Source organism: Apaloderma vittatum, unplaced genomic scaffold (assembly GCF_000703405.1).
Source record: "Apaloderma vittatum isolate BGI_N311 unplaced genomic scaffold, ASM70340v1 scaffold36964, whole genome shotgun sequence".
In the NCBI taxonomy this organism is placed as follows: domain Eukaryota; kingdom Metazoa; phylum Chordata; class Aves; order Trogoniformes; family Trogonidae; genus Apaloderma; species Apaloderma vittatum.
The window spans coordinates 23,939-28,966 of record NW_009715003.1 but is presented as its reverse complement, the minus strand read 5'-3'; positions in this window follow the sequence as shown (position 1 = coordinate 28,966).

Genomic DNA, 5,028 nt, shown 5'->3' with positions numbered 1-5,028 from the left:
GTTTTTTTTTTGCCAACGTTAGTATTTGTGTGTGCACATAGTGAAAAATAACTTTCTATTTCTTTTTCCTTTCTTATCTGGTTACTTTTCAGGCACACTGTGTCCCCACTCTGTGCCATAATGTGGCTTCTGCAACCACTAGTGCCAGCAAAAGGAAGGGGTGAGTGGCAGCTAGGGATGGAGGCGAAGTCAGGAGTGCCCCTTCGCTGACAGTGTGGATGCCTGCCTGATAAAAGCAGCTCCATAACTATGGCTTAAGACAATAATGAAAGCAGTGAGAAACAGGGACACAGCAAAATGATTAACCCAAGTTTGACTTTCAGTTCCATAGCTCTCTGCATGCTTTTGTCAAGGTCTGCATCTTGCTTTTCTGCCTTGCAGAACCTATTTTGAAGGATTCCTTTTTAAGTATTTACTAAGTGGCTGTTAGTCCTTGAGCTAGGCAGAAGGAGACTAAAGCAGCTGGGGAGCTAAATGCCAAGACGAGTTCTGGTCTGGTCCTTTGGTAGCTGTGAGGCTTGAATGGGATTAGTATGACTGCTGCAAAGACCCAAATGTTAAATATGCTGGCACTGTGCTTGGTTTTGTGGGCTCACCTTGGCTTTTAGCACTGTCTGCATATACGTCCAGGTAGCTGCGTGTCAGCTCTGGCTTTGCTGGTTGCTATTAGAGCCAGATTTATACCGGAGGGGGAATCTTTCCGTTCAGTTATTCCAGCAGCGTAACAGAAGAGGAAGTCAGTCCTGCCTTGCTGGCTGTTGTACCGTCCGTGGCTGAGGGACGAAGGCAAGGCTGCCCAACGTGGCAGTGGCCGGGTGCGGACAAGGATCCTCCTTCCCCCTCGGCAGCACCAGCGCTGCGTCTGCAGGATCCTGCTAGGAGCTGGAGCAAAGAACTGATTCATTGCCCAGCAGCTTGCTTTTTGCAGGACGCGGTTTTCTTGCTGAAGTGGGCCACGTAACTGGCCAAAGGGCTATTGGCTTAGTAATTACAGAGTCTCATTTTGTTTGATTTTGATGTTCGGTTGCCAATGCTGGTGAGGTTGGAAGCTGCTCGCGGCCACTGCAGTCTGTTTATTGCTCCTCCCTCCCAAACTGCTGCATCTCTGCCTGTTCCCGTTCTGCCTCGATGTGCCCTTCCTCTTTTCAGGAGGGCTGGTACACATGTAGGGCTTCGTCAGTATAGCTGTATATTGGCTATCTCAACGCAGGTGTCACCCATGAAAAAAAGCAAAATCTTTTTTCACCAATCCCCCCTCCCCAACAACTCGATAGAGAGATAAAGATTTTCTTTGGTGAAAATCTGAAAGCACTATTTTGCTCTCACAAACGAAGCAAAGCCTCAGTTTCTCATAAATGTTTCCATCTGGCTTGAGTATTGAATATGTGGCTGCCATGCTAGATACGTATTTCACCCCTGGCAAAAATAAAGAGGAGGTCTTTGTTCTGGTAGTCACAGAATAGACCACTCATCTGTGTGAGTTTAACACATCCATACAAGCAAGTGTGGCCTGCGTTATTACAGCCCTTTCCCAAACGTTGTCTTCTAGCTTTACTTTTGCCTTTATTTTAGGTCTTTCCATTTCTTTAAGTGACAGAGCCCGGCTGCTATGAGTGCCTTGTCTGTCTACTGAGGCACATAAATAAATTCTTTTATTACTATGAATGCAGTCCATTGATAGAGTGCCTTTATGTGGATTTGATCAAGTCTTTGCCTTTGATCCGCCTGGCATTATTAATTCTCTATTATAATTAATGAAAGCTTTGTCTTTCTCCTGCAGTGTCTGTCAAAAGATCTCAAAGACTTTTGTAAATGTTAAGCGATTAGTAATGTAGTAGCAGACTGGTGAGTTGCATGTGTGGTTTGTCTCTAGAAAAGAGACAAAGAGTTTCAGTGTATCAGCATGTGTTGTGTTTGGGGCTGGTTTTGAAATCTTTCAGTTTTTCTTGGAAAATGCCAGTTTGTAAAACTTTATTTTTTTTTAATGTTCCTAGAAGACTTACAGTTTTGAAGATGACTTTTTGAGAAAGACTTTTAGTCACAGAATTTAGTGAAATTCTGTGTGTGTTGGTCTGTGACAGGCAAACAGGAGCAGGTTGAGAGAAAGACGCTGCAGGGTCTTAGGCAGGGAAGGCAACTAGTCCCTGGTGGATTAACACCTCCCGTGAGGAGTGGGAGTTCCAGCAGATGTTCTTAGTTGCCTGCCTTTGTCAGGGGGATTTCTCCTGTGTCCACATCTCACCTGATGAAGGTTGTGTCACCGGTCCAGATGGAGTAGAAATGGTCTTGAGTATGAGCTTTCCGTTTTGCATGTGATTATCAGAACTTGTAGGATATGAGTTGCAAGCAGGTGAGTCACTGTCTGAAAAAGTGCAGCTGGTCATGGTTTTGTCTCTGGGAAGAGCAAGGAAACTTGGGAAGCAGCAGGACATTGCTGGCAGGAAGAGAGCTTCCCGTGCAGTTTGAGTTACGTGGTCATTGCATGTTTCCCGTCTGTGTGCTGCTCGGACCAAAGAGAATGACAAAGTTACTTGAATAAATCATCTGTAACGGAGCCAAGGGTAACAAAGCAGTCTAATAGCTTTCCAAAGTTAGAGTTTAATCATGCGACGAAAGTACATCGTGTAAAAGTTGTGGTCAGGCAGCACTACGGAGCCAGCTTGGCTCTGTTGAATGTGAGGAAAGCCCTGTATCCAGAAACGCGTGATGAGCGTCACAACAGCTGCTGTTGCTTTCTGCAGGGTGGGATTCAGTCTTGCAGTCAGAAACAACTAGAGCTAAAGTTAAGAAGCATTTACCATATGTTTTGTAAGCAGCAGAGGCTTCCAGTCACTTTTTTAATAACAAGGCAGTGAATAGTAAAGACTTAAGACGTGAACTGTGCTGTTTCTGCTATCTTTTAAAATTACACTAAAAGTATTAAGAGTGAAAGTAGAAAGGATCAAATTGTTCACATAAGCTTGCTCTTTCTTATAAAAAGGAGGAAACTGGGACATCTATTCTTTTTATAGCATTCCTGTAGACTCTAAAGGCAATTTCCTGACTTAGGAGAAGTCCTTGACAGCTTTGGTGGCACTTCCAACTTTCTGCAGCTAATTGCTCCTTTTCTGTTCAGTTTGCGTGTAATCCCATGCACCGAGGCAGCCTGCCTGGCTTACAGATGTAGTGCTGTATAGCATGTGTCTATGAGATCCATTCATTATATTAATTTGTTTGAAAGGCCAGCACAGCTTCCAATGTGACTAAATCGTGTTGACTGCTGACATTGCCAGGAGATTGTTAAAATATCGGAGAGCTGCCAGGAACCCTTGCTGCTTTCCTGGGGACCAGTAGAGAAATGACCTTTTACTTGCAAATTTAAATTTCTGGCTTAGAGAAGTACTCAGGTTTTTTGCTGAATGCCTTGGCCACTTGCCCATCCCTTGTTACATTTGGATTTTGCTACTGTTGGGTACTGAAGTGGTTCAGGGGACTAGTGCTGCCTGTTAATTAAGGATCTGCTCAGAGCGGTGATCTCTAGCCACAATGGAAGGAGACTATAGCAAACATCTGGGAGAAGTCATAGCTAATTCTGCCAGATACCTTTCAAAGGCATCATCTGTCTGTGCCTGTAGTTACACCTGACGTGCCCTTTGTAAGTTCACAGCTGAGTCATTTAGACCATGGGCAAGATTTATGTTAAGGCTGTAATAGCAGAGTCTATGTGTTGTGGCTCAAGGTGGGGGCAGACCCTTTTTGTGGGCAGGAGAGTGCACCTTGTGTGGTGGGGCTTCTTGTACGAGTCCTGCAGGCATGTTTGAGGGAAAGCTCTGTGCTGGCATGGCATGGTGTGCCAGCAGGAGCAAGCAGAACAGCCTGGGGCATCAGATACAGGAAAGGTTCTGCTGGATACCAGCCTGGACTAAGTGATGCTACTCCAGCCTACTTTCCTGTCTTCCCCTACCACGGGTTTCCTCCAAGTAATCTGTGCAATTAAATCATAGACTCATAGACTGGCCTAGGCTGGAAGGGACCTTAGAGATCATTTAATCCAACCTCCCTGTCATGAGCAGGGACACCTCTCAACTAGATCAGGCAACGCATGGGGACCGAACGGGGATTGAACCCGCCACCGTGGTGTTATCAGCACCACACTCTAACTGACTGAGCTAACTGGCCCCCTAAATGATCAGGCGTTTTACATGGATCTCATTTAGAGAGCGAAGAACTGTGCCAACACAAGAAGGAAAGATTTTTCCTGTGGGGAGGAGAAAGAGAAAAGAAGGCACTTGTGAATGGGCAGGTGGTGAGCAGGCAACAAGCAGTAATACTTCATGTGGGACCTCCCATGAGTATAGACTATTGTGCAAGTGCAGCTCTGCTCTACCAGTAAAATGCCCTCTTGCGTGAGTGGCTCGTTCGATATAAGGATCTGGTATAAATCTTACAGTAAAGCCACTGTTGCTGATAGAAAGTTGAGAGAGTTGGCACTTGCCAGTCGATTAATACCCATAATCTTTTACAGTACCCTTGGGCTTGTGAAAGCATGGGCTGAAAGCTGTTCTTTGTTATAAATTTGCACCTGTCAGGTTCTTCTCAAAAATGTACCTGTTGCTTCATCCTGACTATTATTCTGACTGTCTCCACTTGCTTGTTTGTGAGTTCTCTGGTGTTTGATTTTTTTTTTCCTTCCAGTGCTGTAGCTCGGTTTCCTTTTCCTGCCTCTGTTTCTTTGCTCAGCAGTGATAAGTGAGCACTGGGGGCAGCAAGCAGGGAAAAAGTCCTCAACGCTTGCTTGAGCGCAGTGCGAAAGGGTTCTGGAGTGCCGCAGGTGTTGGGAATACCCTGGCAAATTTCTGTTCCTGAGCACAGCTGCTTCTCTGCGTGCAGGCTATTGCTTTGTGAACCTGTGTGTTCCCAGGGCGAGCTGTCCTGGTGGGGAATCTGACTCTGCTTTGGCCAGAGGGTGGAGAAAACACTGTTGTTGGGGTTGCCAGCGGCAGGCCAAGGGAGACCTTTGGCTATCTGCAGAAGCGGCAAGGGTAGGGA